This window comes from Pseudophryne corroboree, chromosome 2 (assembly GCF_028390025.1).
Source record: "Pseudophryne corroboree isolate aPseCor3 chromosome 2, aPseCor3.hap2, whole genome shotgun sequence".
In the NCBI taxonomy this organism is placed as follows: domain Eukaryota; kingdom Metazoa; phylum Chordata; class Amphibia; order Anura; family Myobatrachidae; genus Pseudophryne; species Pseudophryne corroboree.
In genome coordinates, this window is record NC_086445.1 from 714,655,051 (window position 1) to 714,678,882 (window position 23,832).

General features: G+C 46.7%; 1 protein-coding gene across 3 annotated transcripts in view; it reads left to right on the plus strand.

Annotated features, from left to right (window-relative positions):
* The first annotated feature begins 1,434 nt into the window (after positions 1 to 1,434).
* Positions 1,435 to 23,832, plus strand: part of HSD11B1 (hydroxysteroid 11-beta dehydrogenase 1) — a 94,126-nt gene continuing 71,728 nt past the window's right edge. Inside the window, exons 1-2 of one of the 3 annotated variants that reach the window (XM_063955341.1) lie at positions 1,435 to 1,497; positions 3,959 to 4,102. The gene's annotated coding sequence lies outside the window, so the exon portion shown is untranslated. Of the gene's footprint in view, positions 1,498 to 1,564; positions 1,687 to 3,958; positions 4,103 to 10,206; positions 10,347 to 23,832 lie in introns of those variants that run through there. The other 2 variants (XM_063955340.1, XM_063955342.1) reach the window with 2 other exon arrangements.

The following is a 23,832-nucleotide window of genomic DNA, read 5'->3' on the forward strand; positions in this document are numbered from 1 at the left end:
TATGTCGCTAATTATCACCATATGTCTTGGTATATTACATTCACGAACCAGGCTCGGCTGGGGAGTAAGTATCTCTTTCAGACAAGGTAAGTATTAGTTCGCATTCACTGTCTCAGCTGGAGAGTAGGTATCTCTTTCAGACAGGGTAGGTATTAACTCGCACTCATTATCTCTATTCATGCACAAATACACATTTTTGGGGCATGTGTGAGGGGAAAGGTTGTATTAGGGGGTATAGCAATCCCAAATCTCATGTGGATCTTTAAAGGATGTAGCAATCCCTAATTTTTATCCAATAATCCACATGTATTACCAACCTAATTATATTCTACATATTCCATTATACCAGACCACCTTAAAATCTTTCTCTATTGGAATATTTTAATAATAAATGTACAGCTGTGTCGTTCAATGAGATTGCGCTCCTCTAGGAATATGTATCAACCCCATATATCATGACCATTATAGTGTTTCATAATGTGATTGTGCAGATGGTAACTGATATCTAAACACAGTGGTGCTAATAGAATTTGTAGCCTCCACAATTTCTACACTCTCCCAATGATATTCACTATATTGCTCAATCGATGCAAATAGCTACTTTTCAATTCTGAATATTTACCAAGTTGTTAGCTACAATGTAATAGGTTACACTCATATTGATTCAGTATTATATCAAATCAGATAGCCGCCATCTGGTTCTTAATGTTTTCTATAGTATATTATGACTATGTTCCTACAAAATTAATAACACATATGGTGCAGCTGATGTGTGCAGTGGTTAGCGTATTATCCTGCATACACAGTCACTTTTCTCTTATTCAATACATGTTGTTCTTTTCAATAGGAGTCAGCCAATATCAGCATATAGTATCTAATACATCAGTTGCTATCAGTATATAACACTTAAAGTATTTCTTGCAAACTCTAGCGTTTGTCAGCATATGGTGTTCAGATCAGCAGCTGATGTCAATTTAAATGCTTAGAGTCTTTATTTATAGACTCTGATAGTAAGTATCTTATCCTCAAGTATGTAATATTGAGAGCATCAGCAGCTGTCAGCAGGTGGTGTTTGAAACATTAGTTGCAATTTGTGTTACTGATTATCCTATCTTCTAATGCAAGCAGCCGAATACAGTTTCTCTAGTGGATAACCACCCTCATGATATAAGTATCTCTACGTATCTCTACGTACTATAGCAGAATATATCTAATACACATTTGTTTTATAACATGTCTAATACACGCGGGCACGCTCAGCCCTACACGCGTGTTTCACTGCACTGAACGTCAGCTTCGTCAGGAAGCAACACGAGCGCCTTCCCTGAGCGTAATTAAATCAGATTTGTCTCATCCAATCATCGTGTTGTGAGTGGTCACGTGCAGCCGCCGGCCAATGGGCCGCGGTCACGTGATTCCATTCTCCAATCACAGCCCACACATCACGGTCTGTGTTGTATCCATGAGACGGGGATCTCGTTCTCACTGCGCCCTGATGTCTGTATAAGTTAAGGCAGCTTTGCTTATTTGCTGCTGACGCAATTCTAATTAATCCCAATTTGGGCTCTATATTGTCCCCACCTCATGTCATGTGTCAGTAGTCTATCGCACCTAATCAGCTTCTTTATGCCCACACTCATATTTCGGTATTCAAATCAATAAACTGATGTATATGCAGGTCTCCTGGTTAGTATACTGGTGTGGGACTCTCTTATATGAGTGGTCCGGAACATGTATTTTTCATACTGAAGCTGTGAGACTTACTGTGATACATATTAACCATTTAAGATGTGGCTCTAAATTCTATGAATATCTCAAAAACACCGCACTGGTATAACGTAAAGGATGTGTGGACAGCCTAAAGAGTAATAAAGGACTTGTTATGATGATTTTAATGCATACACATTCTCATCCTCTTATTGCCTTTATTCAAGTACAGTGGTAAATCTGGTTAGGTTAAGTTATAATTTGAGAAGAAAAGGAGAAGGAGTCAGCCTGACTCTAAAGGTGGTTAATAATCAGACAAGAGTACATCATCCATCGGTGATGCCTAGTTTGTCGTAGTAGTGAGAATATTTATGTAAATCATTTATGGGGGTACAATCACCCATAGTGATATCAAGTTCCACATAGAAGTGAACTCTGATAATGTATAGAATCTCCCTGAAACTGGTTTCAAAAAGTAGGCAAGTATGGTATATAATGTATAACTCAAGTGCACAGTCTGGAACCTGATCACTAGTGGAGGATGTGGGGCCCATTGGAGGTTTCCCCTGTACCCTGCCCTGTGGGTCAGTCCGACCCTACTTTATATATAGGGTTCACTACGATCTGCCGGCGGCCGGCCTCCCGGCGACCAGCATACCGGCGTCGGGAGGCCGGCCGCCGGCTTACCGACAGTGTGGCGAGCGCAAATGAGCCCCTTGCGGGCTCGCTGCGCTCGCCACGCTACGGGCACGGTGGCGCGCTACGCGCGCCACACTATTTTATTCTCCCTCCAGGGGGGTCGTGGACCCCCACGAGGGAGAATAAGTGTCGGTATGCCGGCTGTCGGGCTCCCGGCGCCGGTATGCTGGTCGCCGGGAGCCCGACCGCCGGCATACTGAAGACCACCCTTATATATACACTGTATTTCCACAATAAGATCTATTGAATGATGTGACCAGTGACCAGTTTTCAACATTCCAATAGTGTAACTGTAATCTTGTAGTACAGTTTAAGTCTCCCATATCCAAGATGACAAAACATTTTGAGTGTGACTGAGATATTGACACCTTTGCTTTCTGAATATTCAGTGTATACAAACTGTTTTAGCCAAAAAATTATTACAAATACTGTATAAAATGACCTTCAGGCTAAGTGTATAAGATGTATATGAAACATAAATGCATTTTGTGTTTACACTTGGGTCCCATCTTCAGGATATCTCATGGTATGCAAATATTCTGAAATACGGAAAAATACGGAATCCAAAATACTTCTGTTCCCAAGCATTTTGGATATAAGAGACTCAACCTGTACAGCATTTGATAACTGTTACAGCTTAGGGCCCTCATTCCGAGTTGTTCGCTCGGTAAAAATCTTCGCATCGCAGCGATTTTCCGCTTAATGCGCATGCGCAATGTTCGCACTGCGACTGCGCCAAGTAAATTTGCTATGTACTTAGTAATTTTACTCACGGCTTTTTCATCGTTCTGGCGATCGTAATGTGATTGACAGGAAATGGGTGTTACTGGGCGGAAACAGGCCGTTTTATGGGCGTGTGGCAAAAAACGCTACCGTTTCCGGAAAAAACGCAGGAGTGGCCGGAGAAACGGAGGAGTGTCTGGGCGAACGCTGGGAGTGTTTGTGACGTCAAACCAGGAACGACAAGCACTGAACTGATCGCAGATGCCGAGTAAGTCTGAAGCTACTCAGAAACTGCTACGAGGTGTGTAATCGCAATATTGCGAATACATCGTTCGCATTTTTAAGATGCTAAGATTCACTCCCAGTAGGCGGCGGCTTAGCGTGAGCAACTCTGCTAAAATCGCTTTGCGAGCGAACAACTCGGAATGAGGGCCTATATTCAAGGCAGGTTTTTTTTTCCAACATTGTGTACGTGTCTTGTATGCATGTACGGCATTAGTAATATGTGGCCATCTGGAAAACATCCATAAAAGTATCTGGAAAACATCCATAAAAGCACCCATGACGTTCTATACACCTCAGCGTGAATAAGTATCTCTGCGTCTTTCAAAAATCCATGAAGAGCCCTTTAGGTGAAATGTCCTGTCAAACACAGGCTGTGTTTGAAAAATGACAGTTAGGAGCTGGTTGACTGGTCATTTATCACTGTGCTATTTATGACTCTCCAAGGCTTGATAAATCTGGACCAATGTTAGTTTATTATGCATCGACTTTTCTGTTTGGTAAGTACCATGCAGTAAATATCCCTGTTCATTTATTTACTTTTCAGAGTTTAGTCTGTTACCCTGTGGAGTTGGAACGAGGACCTAGAGGCTTTGGGTTTAGCCTCTGTGGAGAAAAGGAGTATAACATGGGATTATTCATTCTCAGCCTTGCAGAAGATGGTCTAGCAATCAAAGATGGACGCATTCATGTATGTAACAGTATAACAGTGTTTATGTAGTCATTAGTATGTCTCATCCCCAGTGTTCCTTTGGATAACTGGTATAATTGTTTATAGCTTGAATTTAATAGTACATGATGCTAGCTGTTTAGTCATACTGTGTATGGGATATTCCCTTTATTTACCAGAATGTGTTACTCTACAAAAATACGCCCACCATAGTCCTCTGTCTGTCTTTTGTGTGGTACAGTAGATACCTACTCTCCTGGAATATTGGGAGACAGCTCAATAATGTAGGCTAATCCAGAACTGAACTGTGACTTCCAAGGTGCTGGCTTCATAGTTAAATATTTCAGGACCTATTTATTAAGCTCTGATAAGATACATTGTAGAGACAGGGCTTTTTCTTTTTATTCACCTTATTATCACAAATGATTGGACATCCACTCTTCTGCATGGGAATCTTTATTATTTATTAAACAGTGCAACAGTAATTTCCCTGCTGCACTGCTTGGTTGTCGTCGGCATTGCCATAAATTTAACAGTACAAAAATAATCTTCCCTTCAGCTCTGCTTCACTATACAGCCTCTGGGGGCATGTGACCCATACAAACACTCTTTGGTATCGTTCTGTGCACAGTACTAACCTTTTCACCAGACATTGATGCTGGACCTGCCCCTGAGCGGCACTATATACACTTGTTGGGGGAGCTAGACACGCATGAAGCTGACATCCCCCATCAGCAGTGCCACTTACATGTGCAACAATATCGTGATATCCCCATTGCTGCAGATTACTATGGGTCTAATTCAGTCCTGATCGCAGCAGCAAAATCTTTCACTAATGGACAAAAGCATTTGCACTGCAGGTGAGGCAGATATAACATTTGCAGAGAGAGTTAGATTTGGGTGGGTTATATTGTTTCTGTGCAGGGTAAATACTAGTGATGTGCACCGGACATTTTTCGGGTTTTGTGTTTTGGTTTTGGATTCGGTTTCGCGGCCGTGTTTTGGATTCGGACGCGTTTTGGCAAAACCTCCCTTTTTTTGTCGGATTCGGGTGTGTTTTGGATTCGGGTGTTTTTTTACAAAACCCCCTCAAAAACAGCTTAAATCATAGAATTTGGGGGTCATTTTGATCCCATAGTATTATTAACCTCAATAACCATAATTTCCACTCATTTTCAGTCTATTCTGAACACCTCACACCTCACAATATTATTTTTAGTCCTGAAATTTGCACCAAGGTCGCTGGATGACTAAGCTAAGCGACCCAAGTGGCCGACACAAACACCTGGCCCATCTAGGAGTGGCACTGCAGTGTCAGACAGGATGGCACTTCAAAAAAATAGTCCCCAAACAGCACATGATGCTAAGAAAAAAAGAGGCGCAATGAGGTAGCTGTGTGACTAAGCTAAGCGACCCAAGTGGCCGACACAAACACCTGGCCTATCTAGGAGTGGCACTGCAGTGTCAGGCAGGATGGCACTTCAAAAAAATAGTCCCCAAACAGCACATGATGCAAAGAAAAAAAAAAGGTGCACCAAGGTCGCTGGATGGCTAAGCTAAGCGACACAAGTGGCCGACACAAACACCTGGCCCATCTAGGAGTGGCACTGCAGTGTCAGGCAGGATGGCACTTCAAAAAAATAGTCCCCAAACAGCACATGATGCAAAGAAAAAAAGAGGTGCACCAAGGTCGCTGGATGGCTAAGCTAAGCGACACAAGTGGCCGACACAAACACCTGGCCCATCTAGGAGTGGCACTGCAGTGTCAGGCAGGATGGCACTTCAAAAAAATTGTCCCCAAACAGCACATGATGCAAAGAGAAAAAGAGGCGCAATGAGGTAGCTGTGTGACTAAGCTAAGCGACCCAAGTGGCCGACACAAACACCTGGCCCATCTAGGAGTGGCACTGCAGTGTCAGGCAGGATGGCACTTCAAAAAAATTGTCCCCAAACAGCACATGATGCAAAGTAAAAAAGAGGCACACCAAGGTCGCACCACAGGTATAGAATGTAGATGGATAGTATACTTGACGACACAGAGGTAGGTACAGCAGTGGCCTTCCGTACCGTACTGCTATATATACTGGTGGTCACTGTGTCAGCAAACTGCACAACTGAAATGCACCACAGGTATAGAATGTAGATGGATAGTATACTTGACGACACAGAAGTAGGTACAGCAGTGGCCTTCCGTACTGTACTGCTATATATACTGGTGGTCACTGTGTCAGCAAACTGCACAACTGAAATGCACCACAGGTATAGAATGTAGATGGATAGTATACTTGACGACACAGAAGTAGGTACAGCAGTGGCCTTCCGTACCGTACTGCTATATATACTGGTGGTCACTGTGTCAGCAAACTGCACAACTGAAATGCACCACAGGTATAGAATCTAGATGGATAGTATACTTGACGACACAGAGGTAGGTACAGCAGTGGCCTTCCGTACCGTACTGCTATATATACTGGTGGTCACTGTGTCAGCAAACTGCAAAACTAAAATGCACCACAGGTATAGAATGTAGATGGATAGTATACTTGACGACACAGAGGTAGGTACAGCAGTGGCCTACTGTACCGTAATGCTATATATTATATACTGGTGGTCAGCAAACTGTGCAAATCTGAAATGCACCACAGGTATGGATGGATAGTATACTTGACGACACAGAGGTAGGTACAGCAGTGGCCTACTGTACCGTAATGCTATATATTATATACTGGTGGTCAGCAAATTGTGCAAAACTGAAATGCACCACAGGTATGGATGGATAGTATACTTGACGACACAGAGGTAGGTACAGCAGTGGCCTTCTGTACCGTACTCCTATATATTATATACTGGTGGTCAGCAAAATTATGCACTGTACTCCTACTATATACTGTCTACAATGCAGCACAGATATGGAGTGTTTTTCAGGCAGACAACGTATACTGGTGGTCACTGGTCAGCAAAACTCTGCACTGTTCTCCTCCTATATAATATTATACTGGTGGTCCCCAGTCCCCACAATAAAGCAGCACACTGAGCACAGATATGGAGTGTTTTTCAGGCAGACAACGTATACTGGTGGTCACTGTCAGCAAAACTCTGCACTGTACTCCTGCTATATAATACAGCTGCTCCCCAGTCCCCACAATTAAGCAGTGTGAGCACAGATATATGCAGCACACTGAGCACAGATAAGGAGCATTTTTTTCATGCGGATAAAACTGGTGGTCACTGATCAGCAAAACTCTGCACTGTACTCCTCCTATATTAATATACAGCTGCTCCCCAGTCCCCACAATTAAGCAATAAGTAAAGCAAGCACAAATATTTGCATCAACAATACACGGAGAGGACGCCAGCCATGTCCTCTCCCTAACATTTCCAATGCACGAGTGAAAATGGCGGCGACGCGCGGTTGCTTATATAGAATCCGAATCTCGCGAGAATCCGACAGCACCACAGGAAGAAGTTCTGAACAAAACTATCATGGCTATAGAACAAATGGATAGATCAACCTTATTAAAAGAAAAAGAAAATAAACAACACGCAAATAAATGTAATATGGCCTCTTGCACGACTTTTAATAGACAACACAGAAGGGTAGAAAACAATTAGGAATTGTTGGAAAATTTTACTCAAGGATGATACATTGGAAAAAATTCTTCCTGCAAGACTTAAATGTATTTATAAAAAGGCACCATCAATTAAAAACACACTAGTGACCAGCGCATTACCTATGGACAGAACAAGGTTATTACCCAGAAATAAGGGTTTTTATAGATGTTGTGACTGTAAAACATGTAAGGCAGGTGGGGGCCCCTCAAGTAAAATCACTGTATTTGAAACTAAGGGGAATAAATATGAAATCACATATTTCATCACATGCGATACAGCCTATGTTGTAGCAAGTGCAACATGGTATACATAGGTAAAACAAAAAGACAACTAAAAGTTAGATGGGCAAAGCATGTAAGGAACATTAAGAGAAGTTTCGATGGTCACCCTTTTTGAGCTGTGGCAAGAAGGTTTGCTGTGTCTGTCAGCGTAGTGTCCAGAACATGGAGGCGCTACCAGGAGACAGGCCAGTACATCAGGAGACGTGGAGGAGGCCGTAGGAGGGCAACAACCCAGCAGCAGGACCTCTACCTCCGCCTTTGTGCAAGGAGGAACAGGAGGAGCACTGCCAGAGCCCTGCAAAATGACCTCCAGCAAGCCACAAATGTGCATGTGTCTACTCAAACGATCAGAAACAGACTCCATGAGGGTGGTATGAGGGCCCGACGTCCACAGGTGGGGGTTGTGCTTACAGCCCAACACCGTGCAGGACGTTTGACATTTGCCAGAGAACACCAAGATTGACAAATTCGCCACTGGCGCCCTGTGCTCTTCACAGATGAAAGGTTCTCACTGAGCACATGTGACAGACATGACAGAGTCTGGAGATGCCAAGGAGAACGTTCTGCTGCCTGCAACATCCTCCAGCATGACCGGTTTGGCAGTGGGTCAGTAATGGTGTGGGGTGGCATTTCTTTGGGGGGCCGCACAGCCCTCCATGTGCTCGCCAGAGGTAGCCTGACTGCCATTATGTACCGAGATGAGATCCTCAGACCCCTTGTGAGACCATATCCTGGTGCGGTTGGCCCTGGGTTCCTCCTAATGCAAGACAATGCTAGACCTCATGTGGCTGGAGTGTGTCAGCAGTTCCTGCAAGACAAAAGCATTGATACTATGGACTGGCCCGCCCGTTCCCCAGACCTGAATCCAATTGAGCACATCTGGGACATCATGTCTCGCTCCATCCACCAATGCCACGTTGCACCACAGACTGTCCAGGAGTTGGCGGATGCTTTAGTCCAGGTCTGGGAGGAAATCCCTCAGGAGACCATCTGCCACCTCATCAGGAGCATGCCCAGGCATTGTAGGGAGGTTATACAGGCACGTGGAGGCCACACACACTACTGAGCCTCATTTTGACTTGTTTTAAGGACATTACATCAAAGTTGGATCAGCCTGTAGTGTGTTTTTCCACTTTAATTTTGAGGGTGACTCCAAATCCAGACCTCCATGGGTTAATAAATCTGATTTCCATTGATAATTTTTGTGTGATTTTGTTGTCAGCACATTCAACTATGTAAAGAACAAAGTATTTAATAAGAATATTTCATTCATTCAGATCTAGGATGTGTTATTTTAGTGTTCCCTTTATTTTTTTGAGCAGTGTATAATATGCATGTAAGTGTCATGAAGTTCAGTCATTTTGTATGTAATTTATGTATTTGTGTCACTTGTATTATTAGACGTGTATGTTATCTTATTGTAAATGGAATCCGGTTATTTATGAATACCCTTTTTCCATTAGAAGGGACTGCAGTTATATGTAATGGGACACCACTTTTTTATAGTTATTTATATTATTAGATATGTTACCATGACAATATTTTGTTTGAATGTGACATATTTCTATAGTCACGTGACCGCAAATGATAATGTTATTTTTTATAAAGTTTTATTGATACCAGCACATGATCAAACTAACTTTATCTATACAGCTTTGAAAAAAGCATGATATGTATAAACATAACCATGTGACCAGCATAACTTTATTGGTCATATTGTCACAGCCACACACAGGTGTTCCCTGTTTGCAGCTACACACAGTATGAGCTGTAGGCAGGGTAAAGATATAAATGCTAAATACAGTGTTTGTTTCGTATAACAAACAGACTATTTATTTACAGATTTGCTTTTAGTCACATGATTGCAGCAGGTCCTAATGTCAATTTTTGATTAAAGTTTTATTGAAGTGACCACTATACAACTTTATTGAGATATCATTGAGCAGACAATGGGTACAAACACCAAAATAACTTTATTGATCACATGGACATTGATAATGCTGCACACTGATTTATCCTCGCTTGCGGCTACACACGGACCCGTGTGAGCGGCAGCAGAGGAATAATCATAGATGCTGGTCATAATATGGTACTTTGGAGATAAATAATACACATTTATTGTGTTCACAAAATACAGGAAATTAATTTCCGGTGAGGTCACTTCCTGTTTTCAGGTATATAAACGCCATACTGGCTTACAGACACTCCACCTTGAAAAAGACACCTCTTGGTGTCGAAACATGTCGAAGGCGTGATTGGCCAGGGGCTTCCCATCCACGCCGATGTTTTGAGTATCAGTACGGTATACAGAACTAATACCCGGGTTCCATCACATGGTTTTGTTTGACGTGTCTATGCTTGATATATTTCTGGTACGGAGACTGGGAGAATCCCCTTTTTATATGTATATCACGTATTGTGATTAAATACTGTTTCTCTGACGTCCTAAGTGGATGCTGGGACTCCGTAAGGACCAAGGGGGATAGCGGCTACGCAGGAGACTGGGCACAACTATAAAGAAAGCTTTATGTCACAACTGAGGGTTTAGGCTGACGGGAGGAAGCCTCAGTTGTAGGGGCTGGAATGAAGTTAAACTTAGATGGTTTAATCAGACCCCTGGACATGTAAGTGTGGAAGGAAACCCGAAGGTGTGACCATGACAAGCAAGTTAAAAGTCAAATGAAAGTTTATTAAACAGACTCCGTATAATCACACAGTGTTCACAGTCAGTATTAGCAGTGGCAGATAATACAGTTCCTGGATCACTAAACCATAGAAGGTATAACAGGGCACTGGTAGGTTGCAGAACAGATGTTATAGTCCTTGGGTAGAATAACCTTACCAGGCCAGGCTGTAGTAGTGGAGAAAACCGAGGAACATGCCAGTAGGTGTATGAGATGATGCTGGTAACTGGAATGCACTGTAGGAGTCACTGGACGGAACCAGCCAGATGGTGGAGACACGGAGTTAAAACTGAAAGATGCTAGGGTGCGTGGAAACAGATGAAATGAAGAGTGGTTACCGGTGGTAGTGGATACTGCTGGTAAGTAGAAATCCGCTGGGAGAACACCGGCTCTTTAAGGAAGCTGAATTCTGTTGGAAGCAGGTTGCTGGAAACAGATGGGTTAATAGCTGCAAGCTTGGAAGCTGGAAGCAAACGAGATCAGCCACAGAGGATTGCAAAGTCAGGCTGCACCGCAGGATGGAAAGCAGGTGCGGGTCTCTTTGTGGATGCTGGAGACAGGAGCTGGAACCTGGAGAAACAAACCACAGGAGAGAGAGAGACTGGAACAAGGTATGACATTCAAAGCACTGACATCTATCTGGCCTAGACACAGGATACTTATACCTGCTGCTATGCAGGCATTGGCTAGGCAATTATGCAGATTCCAGAGATGGTGGATTGGAGGAATTGGAGCATGTGATCAAATCCAACATGGCTGCGCCCATGCTGGAACCTGGAGGGAAAACTGGTTTGTAATGAAATGTGCAAACATAGTGATAATGGCGGCGCCGGCCGCGGAGGACAGGAGACGCCAGACGACAGCTACATGCTGAGACACCTGGAGGGCAGCAGAGGCCGCGGCAGGCATGATACATGATTCTGAGAACCTGCAGCAATAACACAGTAACGGCAGCGGAGGCCGCAGAGGACGGGAGACGCCATGTTGGATTCAAACATGGCGCCGCTGTGGTAGTGTCTCAGAATGACAGGAGGGATGTGCAGAGTGTTGACACAGATGAGATCCGGATTTGGAACGCTGGGCCAGTCTTAGAAGACACCTAAACGGCAGGTAATGGCGTCCAGATACCCGGATCGTGACACTTTAGACTACTGGTGTGCACTGGCTCCTCCCACTATGACCCTCCTCCAGACTTCAGTTAGAATCTTGTGCCCGGCTGAGCTGGATGCACACTAGGGGCTCTCCTGAGCTCCTAGAAAGAAAGTATATTTTAGGTTTTTTATGTTACAGTGAGATCTGCTGGCAACAGACTCACTGCAGCGAGGGACTAAGGGGAGAAGAAGTGAACCTACCTAACAGGTGGTAGTTTGGGCTTCTTAGGCTACTGGACACCATTAGCTCCAGAGGGATCGACCGCAGGACCCGACCTTGATGTTCGTTCCCGGAGCCGCGCCGCCGTCCCCCTTACAGAGCCAGAAGCATGAAGAGGTCCGGAAAATCGGCGGCAGAAGACTTCGGTCTTCACCAAGGTAGCGCACAGCACTGCAGCTGTGCGCCATTGCTCCTCATGTACACCTCACACTCCGGTCACTGATGGGTGCAGGGCGCTGGGGGGGGGCACCCTGAGGGCAATATTACACACCTTGGCTGGCAAATATACACCATATATAGTCCCAGAGGCTATATAGGTGTAAATTAATACCCCTGCCAGAGTTTCAAAAACGCGGGAGAAGTCAGCCGAAAAAGGGGCGGGGCTAACTCCCTCAGCACACTGGCGCCATTTTTCCCTCACAGCTCCGCTGGAAGGAAGCTCCCTGGCTCTCCCCTGCAGTCTACAAGCTACAGAAGGGTAAAAAAGAGAGGGGGGGGGGCACTAAATTTAGGCGCAGTATATATATATATAGCAGCTATAAGGGGATATAATTCAGTTAGTCCCTGTATTATATAGCGCTCTGGTGTGGACTGGCATACTCTCTCTCTGTCTCCCCAAAGGGCTTTGTGGGGTCCTGTCCTCTGTCAGAGCATTCCCTGTGTGTATGCGGTGTGTCGGTACGGCTGTGTCGACATGTTTGATGAGGAGGCTTATGTGGAGGCGGAGCAAATGCCTGTAAATGTGATGTCACCCCCTGCGGGGTCGACACCTGAGTGGATGGTTCTGTGGAAGGAATTACGCGACAGTGTCGACTCCTTGCATAAAAGGTTTGACGACATACCTACTATGGGACAGCCGGCTTCTCAGCCTGTGCCTGCCCAGGCGTCTCAAAAGCCATCAGGGGCTCTAAAACGCCCGCTACCTCAGATGGCAGACACAGATGTCGACACGGATACTGACTCCAATGTCGACGACGATGAGACTAATGTAACTTCCAATAGGGCCACACGTTACATGATTGAGGCAATGAAAAATGTGTTGCACATTTCTGATGTTACCCCCGGTACCACAAAAAAGGGTATTATGTTTGGAGAGAAAAAACTACCAGTGGCTTTTCCTCCATCTGAGGAGTTAAATGACGTGTGTGAAGAAGCGTGGGCTTCTCCTGATAAGAAACTGGTAATTTCTAAGAGGTTACTAATGGCGTACCCTTTCCCGCCAGAGGATAGGTCACGCTGGGAAACATCCCCTAGGGTGGATAAAGCGCTCACACGCTTGTCAAAGAAGGTGGCACTACCGTCTCCGGATACGGCCGCCCTGAAGGAATCTGCTGATAGAAAGCAGGAGGCTATCCTGAAGTCTATATATACACACACAGGTGTTATACTGAGGCCAGCTATTGCGTCAGCATGGATGTGCAGTGCTGCAGCTGCGTGGTCAGATTCCCTGTCGGAAAATATTGATACCCTACACAGGGACACTATATTGCTAACCGTAGAGCATATTAAAGACGCACTTTTATACATGAGGGATGCACAGAGGGATATTTGCCGGCTGGCATCCAAAATTAGTGCAATGTCCATTTCTGCCAGGAGAGGGTTATGGACTCGGCAGTGGACAGGAGATGCAGATTCCAAAAGGCACATGGAAGTTCTGCCTTATAAGGGTGAGGAGTTGTTCGTGGATGGTCTCTCGGACCTCGTTTCCACAGCAACAGCTGGGAAGTCTACATTTTTACCCCATGTTCCCTCACAGCCAAAGAAAGCACCGTATTATCAGGTACAGTCCTTTCGGCCCAATAGGGGCAAGCGGGTTAAGGGCGCGTCCTTTCTGCCCAGAGGCAGAGGTAGGGGGGAAAAGCTGCAGCATACAGCCAGTTCCCAGGAGCAAAAGTCCTCCCCCGCTTCCTCTAAGTCCACAGCATGACGCTGGGGCTCCACAGGCGGAGCCAGGTACGGTGGAAGCCCGTCTCAAATATTTCAGCAATCAGTGGGCTCGCTCACGGGTGGATCCCTGGATCTTTCAAATAGTATCTCAGGGGTACAAGCTGGAATTCGAGACGTCTCCCCCCCACCGTTTCCTCAAATCTGCCTTACCAACCACTCCCTCAGGCAGGGAGGCAGTGTTACAGGCAATTCACAAGCTGTATTCACAACAGGTGATAGTAAAGGTGCCCCTACTTCAACAAGGACGGGGTTACTATTCCACAATGTTTGTGGTACCGAAACCGGACGGTTCGGTGAGACCCATTATAAATTTGAAATCCTTGAACACATATATAAAAAAATTCAAGTTCAAGATGGAATCGCTCAGGGCGATTATTGCAAGCCTGGACGAGGGGGATTACATGGTATCACTGGACATCAAGGATGCTTACCTGCATGTCCCCATTTACCATCCTCACCAGGAGTACCTCAGATTTGTGGTACAGGATTGTCATTACCAATTCCAGACGTTGCCGTTCGGTCTATCCACGGCTCCGAGGGTCTTTACCAAGGTAATGGCCGAAATGATGATACTCCTTCGAAAGAAGGGAGTTTTAATTATCCCGTACTTGGACGATCTCATGATAAAGGCGAGGTCCAGGGAGCAGTTGTTGGTCGGGGTAGCACTATCTCGGGAGGTGCTACAACAGCACGGCTGGGTTCTAAATATTCCAAAGTCACAGCTGATCCCTACGACACGTCTACTGTTCCTGGGGATGGTTCTGGACACAGAACAGAAAAAAGTGTTTCTCCCAGAGGAGAAGGCCAAGGAGCTGTCATCTCTAGTCAGAGGCCTCCTAAAACCAAAACAGGTGTCGGTGCATCACTGCACGCGGATCCTGGGAAAGATGGTAGATTCCTACGAAGCAATTCCATTCGGCAGGTTCCATGCAAGAACCTTTCAGTGGGACCTATTGGACAAGTGGTCCGGATCGCATCTTCAGATGCATCGGCTGATAACCCTGTCTCCAAGGACCAGGGTGTCTCTGCTGTGGTGGCTGCAGAGTGCTCATCTTCAAGAGGGCCGCAGATTCGGCATACAGGACTGGGTCCTGGTGACCACGGATGCCAGCCTTCGAGGCTGGGGGGCAGTCACACAGGGAAGAAACTTCCAAGGACTATGGTCAAGTCAGGAGACTTCCCTGCACATAAATATTCTGGAACTGAGGGCCATTTACAATGCCCTAAGTCAGGCAAAACCCCTGCTTCAAAACCAGCCGGTACTGATCCAGTCAGACAACATCACGGCGGTCGCCCATGTAAACCGACAGGGCGGCACGAGAAGCAGAACGGCGATGGAAGAAGCCACAAGGATTCTCCGATGGGCGGAAAATCACGTGTTAGCACTGTCAGCAGTGTTCATTCCGGGAGTGGACAACTGGAAAGCAGACTTCCTCAGCAGGCACGACCTCCACCCGGGAGAGTGGGGACTTCATCCAGAAGTCTTCCAAATGATTGTAAACCGTTGGGAAAGGCCACAGGTGGACATGATGGCGTCCCGCCTAAACAAAAAGCTAGAAAGATATTGCGCCAGGTCGAGAGACCCTCAGGCGATAGCTGTGGACGCTCTAGTGACACCGTGGGTGTACCGGTCGGTTTATGTGTTCCCTCCTCTTCCTCTCATACCAAAGGTACTGAGGATAATAAGGGGAAGAGGAGTAAGAACTATACTCATTGTTCCGGATTGGCCAAGAAGAGCTTGGTACCCGGAACTTCAAGAAATGATCGGCTGCGTTTGACGGCATGGCGGTTGAACACCGGATCCTGAAGGAAAAGGGCATTCCGGAGGAAGTCATTCCTACGCTGATTAAAGCTAGGAAAGAAGTTACCGCAAACCATTATCACCGCATTTGGCGAAAATATGTTGCGTGGTGTGAGGCCAGGAAGGCCCCAACGGAGGATTTTCAGCTAGGTCGATTTCTGCACTTCCTGCAGTCAGGGGTGACTATGGGCCTAAAATTGGGTTCCATTAAGGTCCAGATTTCGGCTCTATTGATTTTCTTCCAGAGAGAACTGGCTTCACTACCTGAAGTTCAGACTTTTGTTAAGGGAGTGCTGCATATTCAGCCCCCTTTTGTGCCTCCAGTGGCACCTTGGGATCTCAACGTGGTGTTGGATTTCCTAAAGTCACATTGGTTTGAGCCACTAAAAACCGTGGATTTGAAATATCTCACATGGAAAGTGGTCATGTTGTTGGCCTTGGCTTCGGCCAGACGTGTATCAAAATTGGCGGCTTTGTCATGTAAAAGCCCTTATCTGATTTTCCATATGGATAGGGCAGAATTGAGGACTCGTCCCCAGTTTCTCCCTAAAGTGGTATCAGCTTTTCATCTGAACCAACCTATCGTGGTGCCTGCGGCTACTAAAGACTTGGAGGCTTCCAAGTTGTTGGACGTAGTCAGGGCCCTGAAAGTCTATGTTTCCAGGACAGCTGGAGTCAGAAAGACTGACTCGCTATTTATCCTGTATGCGCCCAACAAGTTGGGTGCACCTGCTTCAAAGCAGACTATTGCTCGCTGGATCTGTAGTACGATTCAGCTTGCACATTCTGCGGCTGGACTGCCGCATCCTAAATCAGTGAAAGCCCATTCCACGAGGAAGGTGGGCTCTTCTTGGGCGGCTGCCCGAGGGGTCTCGGCTCTACAACTTTGCCGAGCAGCTACTTGGTCGGGGTCAAACACATTTGCAAAATTCTACAAGTTTGACACCCTGGCTGAGGAGGACCTAGAGTTTGCCCATTCGGTGCTGCAGAGTCATCCGCACTCTCCCGCCCGTTTGGGAGCTTTGGTATAATCCCCATGGTCCTTGCGGAGTCCCAGCATCCACTTAGGACGTCAGAGAAAATAAGAATTTACTCACCGGTAATTCTATTTCTCGTAGTCCGTAGTGGATGCTGGGCGCCCATCCCAAGTGCGGATTGTCTGCAGTACTTGTATATAGTTATTGTTTAACTAAAGGGTTATTGTTGAGCCATCTGTTGAGAGGCTCAGTTGTTATCATACTGTTAACTGGGTATTGTATCACGAGTTATACGGTGTGATTGGTGTGGCTGGTATGAGTCTTACCCGGGATTCAAAATCCTTCCTTATTGTGTCAGCTCTTCCGGGCACAGTATCCTAACTGAAGTCTAGAGGAGGGTCATAGTGGGAGGAGCCAGTGCACACCAGTAGTCTAAAGCTTTCTTTATAGTTGTGCCCAGTCTCCTGCGGAGCCGCTATCCCCCTTGGTCCTTACGGAGTCCCAGCATCCACTACGGACTACGAGAAATAGAATTACCGGTGAGTAAATTCTTATTTTTTAAGTATACTACGCCACGAGAAGTTTTTATACTGTTTTTTCATGTGCAATGGAATGAAAGAAACCTTTATGAGCCTTGAATAACAAGGTCAACACGTAAGCAGTGTGAGCATCTGTTATGAATTCACCTATGGTTTTGTGTTCATAAGAGTTAAAGATACCTTTATGAGTATTCTGCATATCTATTGAAAGTAAGAACAAAGGCCCTCATTCCGAGTTGTTCGCTCGCAAGCTGCTTTTAGCAGCTTTACACACGCTAAGCCGCCGCCTACTGGGAGTGAATCTTAGCATAGTAAAATTGCGAACGAAAGATTCTCAAAATTGCGATTACACACCTCTTAGCAGTTTCTGAGTAGCTTCAACCTTACTTGGCATCTGCGATCAGTTCAGTGCTTGTCGTTCCTGGTTTGACGTCACAAACACACCCAGCGTTCGCCCAGACACTCCTCCGTTTATTCAGCCACTCCCGCGTTTTTCCCAGAAACGGTAGCGTTTATTCACACACTCCCATAAAACGGCCAGTTTCCGCACAGAAACACCCACTTCCTGTCAATCACACTCCGATCTCCAGAACGAAGAAAAAACCTCGTAATGCCGTGAGTAAAATACCTAACTGCATAGCAAATTTACTTGGCGCAGTCGCAGTGCGGACATTGCGCATGCGCACTAAGCGGAAAATCACGGCGATGCGAAGAAATTTACCGAGCGAACAACTCGGAATGACCACCACTATTCTGTTTGTTATCACGGTGGTGCCCCATACTGTAGAGGATTTCTGCACCCCACTCTTTTGGGGAGAGGATTAGGGTTTGATAATACCAACCTTCCCTGATCTTCACATTATATAGAGTTGTTATTTATACCCCTCTTTTCTTCATTTTTCATACCTCCACATCTGTGAGACATACTGAATGACTGTTGGTTGAAGGACAATATATCTGGAACAAGTTTGGTGTAAGTGTAAGAGGGTGGCAGTGCGGTGTAGTGCCTGCTGCCGTGCAGGTGTAGATTCACTACTCACCAGGTGCCGCACTCTCTCACCTTCAGGTACCAGAACCTTCACCGGACCTGGAAATCTTCAGTCGGACCCGGACACGATGACCTAGGGAAAAGGAGATTGCTGAGTACCGTTCCTCCTAACTGTGGACCGAAATGCCCTCCGAATCCGAGGAAAATGGAGCTTTCGGGCTAGGTGAAGGTCATCCTGGGCGCACGGCCTCAGAGCCCGAATTTCATCTATCGGTACTCTCGCACCAGGTGTAAATTCAACCTTGCACCTGCGTGCAAGGTTCACCGTTCGCCCTGAAGGAAGGGAGACAGATAGGGACAAACACACATCAAAGGACACACGGACAGAGGGGGTCATTCCGAGTTGTTCGCTCGCTAGCAGATTTTAGCAGCATTGCACATGCTAGGCCGCCGCCCTCTGGGAGTGTATCTTAGCTTAGCAGAATATCGAACGAAAGATTCGCAGAATTGCGAATGGAAAATTCTTAGCAGTTTCTGAGTAGCTCCAGACCTACTCACAGATTGCGATCAGCTCAGGCCGTTTCGTTCCTGGTTTGACGTCACAAACACGCCCTGCGTTTGGCCAGCCACTCCCCCGTTTCTCCAGACACTCCCGCGTTTTATCCTGGCACGCCTGCGTTTTTCCGCACACTCCCAGAAAACGGCCAGTTTCCACTCAGAAACACCCACTTCCTGTTAATCACACTCCAATCACTTCAACGATGAAAAATCTTAATTTGGACGTGAGTAAATCTACTAAGTTTTGTGCTAAAATACTAACCGCATGCGCACTGCGATTCATGCGCATGCGCATTTTTGCCTTAATGTCTCCGTTGCGAAAATCGGCAACGAGCGAACAACTCGGAATGACCCCCAGAGGTGTTACTCACCATCACAAGTCTTGCACTCCGATCTTCTCCACTTACAGGTCCCTGTAAGGAGGTACAGAGAAAACAGCCGTGCAGGGCCAAGAACTACCCTAGTGTGCGTCCGCTACACTAGCTACATGAACAGAGCCCTCAAACTAGCTCGTGTGGGTGGTGCAACATAAACTATGTACAAACATTAAAACAAACACTTTGCCCTGCATGGTAACAACACGCATAACAATATTAGAGTACAAGATTAAACGGTGCTGTCCCTTTAAATCCCTACCTGCCGCTGGGGGGGTGGGCGCCGTACAGCCTACCCACCTCCTGTACACTTTCTTAGATGGGGCTCAGGCCAAGCGGGCCTGCTTACCTATACACCTCGGGGTGGCCTGGGCCTAGTGCCCGGTACCACCTTTATTTACCTGGGGGACAACTTATTTACTGGGCCTAGCGCCCATAATTGGGCACAGGCCAGAGGCCTGACATCACCCACGGGCCTAGCGCCCGCCTAACTTGGGGCCCGTTGGGTGACCTGGGCCTAGTGCAGCTGCAGCACTTCTCAGGCCTGGATGGGCTCTTCTGCCGCTGGCCCGTCCTGGCTAGCGGCACCGCCATCGCTCCTCCGAGTCCAGCCACCGCTGGACATCTTCTTCCAGGAGCCCGGCGTCTTCTCGCCTCTTCCGCGGCCTCAGGACCTCCCACCGCGCTGTCCTCTTATTCCTCGCGCCGCCCGGCTCTTCACAGCTCTTCAGCGCGGCTTCTTCTTGCTTAGACTCCCGCCCGGCGTCTGATGTCACAAACCGGGGGTGGGGTCTATGACGCGGCGAGCGCCGATTGGCTCGCCGCGCCCTCCTGTGATTGGCCAGCACCCCGCGAGCCGTGATTGGCTCGCGGATGGCGCCGTATTTGAAAAGACACGGGCGGCCCTTCTCATTGGCGGCCAAATTGGCGCCAAGTTTGAAACGCCGCCACGCCGCTGCCCGGCGCTGCTTCTCATCCGGTGCAGGGAACCGATACACTGTCCCTGCACCGGACACCCGCCGCTGCTATACACCGACAGCGCTGTCATACTGTACATGTTTTCCCGCAGGGGACACAGATCCCCTGCATGCTGCTGCTGGGATGTGGCCTGGAGTACAGGGCACATCTCCACACAAGGACCTTTTTATTGTTTTACCATTTGTTTCTACAAGGTTGTGGTGACTTTGTATATATTGTGTTTATGCTGCCATTCTAAATCAGCGCCCAGGTTTTTGGTACATCCAATTATATAGTTTATACATATTTATATCTGCAAATATAAAGCATCCCCAGGATGTAATGACAGATTTCAGCAGATATCTCTGATATCTGCAGATGTCATTCCATTTCATACAGCAAAAGAACCCCTCATATCTTTCTGTAGGGGCTACTTAGATATCCTATTTATCAAGCTCCATAATACAGCTTGGCCCCAGCGTAGTCTATGGGTTACTTCACCCTCTGGCTCTCACCTCATTAGCACTCGCTGATGCAGGCAAAGCATAATAGCTACACTTGCGCATTCAGGGGGTCATTCCGAGTTGTTCGCTCACAAGCTGCTTTTAGCAGCATTGCACACGCTAAGCCGCCGCCTACTGGGAGTGAATCTTAGCTTCTTAAAATTGCGAACGAAAGATTCGCATTATTGCGAAAATACATCTCTGTGCAGTTTCTGAGTAGCTCCAGACTTACTCGGCATCTGCGATCAGTTCAGTGCTTGTCGTTCCTGGTTTGACGTCACAAACACACCCAGCGTTCGCCCAGACACTCCTCCGTTTCTCCAGCCACTCCCGCGTTTTTCCCAGAAACGGTAGCGTTTTTACCCACACACCCATAAAACGGCCTGTTTCCGCCCAGAAACACCCACTTCCTGTCAATCACATTACGATCACCAGAACGAAGAAAAAAACGTGAGTAAAATTCCTAACTGCATAGCAAATTTACTTGGCGCAGTCGCAGTGCGGACATTGCGCATGCGCACTAAGCGGAAAATCGCTGCGATGCGAAGAAATTTACAGAGCGAACAACTCGGAATGACCCCCTCAGTCCGCAGGTTCCGCACACAGAAACATAGAGACAGCACTAGCTATCACAATGCTTCTAATCCTTCCCTGGGACAAAGCTTGGTCGCAAGCTCTGTCCCGGCACCTGAAGCATAACTGCAAATGGTAATTTACCTTATTGCACTGCAATTATGGGTGATATTTACTAGAGATGTGCACCGGAAATTTTTCGGGTTTTGTGTTTTGGTTTTGGATTCGGTTCCGTGGCCGTGTTTTGGATTCGGACGCGTTTTGCAAAACCTCCATGAATTTTTTTTGTCGGATTCGGGTGTTTTTTTCAAAAACCCTCAAAAACAGCTTAAATCATAGAATTTGGGGGTAATTTTGACCGTATAGTATTAATAACCTCAATAACCATAATTTCCACTCATTTCCAGTCTATTCTGAACACCTCACACCTCACAATATTATTTTTAGTCCGAAAATTTGCACAAAGGTCGCTGGATGACTAAGCTAAGCGACCCAAGAGGGTGGCACAAACATCTGGCCCATCTAGGAGTGGCACTGCAATGACAGAAAGGATGGCACTTATAAAAATTGGCCACAAACATCACATGATGCAAAGATAAATAAAAAAAGAGGTGCAAGATGGAATTGTCCTTGGGCCATCCCACCCACCCTTATGTTGTATAAACAGGACATGCACACTTTAACAAACCCATCATTTCAGCCACATGGTCTGCCACACGACTGTGGCTGAAATAACTGGTTGGTTTGAGCCCCCACCAAAAAAAGAAGCAATCAATCTCTCCTTGCTCAAACTGGCTCTACAGAGGCATCATCATCCTCCGATTCCTCACCCCTTTCACTGTGTACATCCCCCTCCTCACAGAGTATTATTCGTTCCCACTGGAATCCACTATCACAGGTCCCTGTGTACTTTCTGGAGGCAATTGCTGGTAAATGTCTCCACGGAGGAATTGATTATAATTCATTTTGATGTACATCATCTTCTCCACATTTTGTGGAAGTAACCTCGTACGCCGATCGCTGACAAGGTGACCGGCTGCACTAAACACTCTTTCGGAGTACACACTGGAGGGGGGGCAACTTAGGTAAAATAAAGGCAGTTTGTGCAAGGCCTCCAAATTGCCTCTTTTTCCTGCCAGTATACGTACGGACTGTCTGACGTGCCTACTTGGATGCGGTCACTCATATAATCCTCCACCATTCTTTCAATGGTGACAGAATCATATGCAGTGACAGTAGACGACATGTCAGTAATCGTTGGCAGGTCCTTCAGGCCGGACCATATGTCAGCACTCGCTCCTGACTACCCTGCATCACTGCTAGCGGGTGGGCTCGGAATTCTTATCCTTTTCCTCGCAGCCCCAGTTGCGGGAGAATGTGAAGGAGGAGCTGTTGACGGGTCACGTTCCGCTTGACTTGACAATTTTCTCACCAGCAGGTCTTTGAAACTCTGCAGACTTGCGTCTGCCGGAAAGAGAGATACAACGTAGGCTTTAAACCTAGGATCGAGCACGGTGGCCAAAATGTAGTGCTCTGATTTCAACAGATTGACCACACATGAATCCTGGTTAGGCGAATTAAGGGCTCCATCCACAAGTCCCACATGCCTAGCGGAATCGCTCCGTCTTAGCTCCTCCTTCAATCTCTCCAACTTCTTCTGCAAAAGCCTGATGAGGGGAATGACCTGACTTAGGCTGGCAGTGTCTGAACTGACTTCACGTGTGGCAAGTTCAAAGGGTTGTAGAACCCTGCACAACGTTGAAATCATTCTCCACTGCGCTTGAGTCAGGTGCATTCCCCCTCCTTTGCCTATATCGTAGGCAGATGTATAGGCTTGAATGGCCTTTTGCTGCTCCTCCATCCTCTGAAGCATATAGAGGGTAGAATTCCACCTCGTTACCACCTCTTGCTTCAGCTGATGGAGGGGCAGGTTCAGGAGTGTTTGCTGGTGCTCCAATCTTCGGCACGCGGTGGCTGAATGCCGAAAGTGGCCTGCAATTCTTCGGGCCACCGACAGCATCTGTCATTTTTTTAAAAATTCTGCACAACCAAATTCAATGTATGTGCAAAACATGGAATGTGCTGGAATTTGCCCACATGTAACACACGCACAATATTGGTGGAGTTGTCTGATGTCACAAATTCCCAGGAGAGTCCAATTCGGGTAAGCCAATCTGCGATGATGTTCCTCAGTTTCCGTAAGAGGTTGTCAGCTGTGTGCCTCTTATGGAAAGCGGTGATACAAAGCGTAGCCTGCCTAGGAACGAGTTGGCATTTGCGAGATGCTGCTACTGGTGCCGCTGCTGCTGTTGTTGCTGCGGGAGGCAATACATCTACCCAGTGGGCTGTCACAGTCATATAGTCCTGAGTCTGCCCTGCTCCACTTGTCCACATGTCCGTGGTTAAGTGGACATTGGGTACAACTGCATTTTTTAGGACACTGGTGACTCTTTTTCTGACGTCTGTGTACATTCTCGGTGTCGCCTGCCTAGAGAAGTGGAACCTAGAAGGTATTTGGTACCGGGGACACACTACCTCAAGAAATTCTCTAAGTCCCTGTGAATTAACGGTGGATACTGGACACAC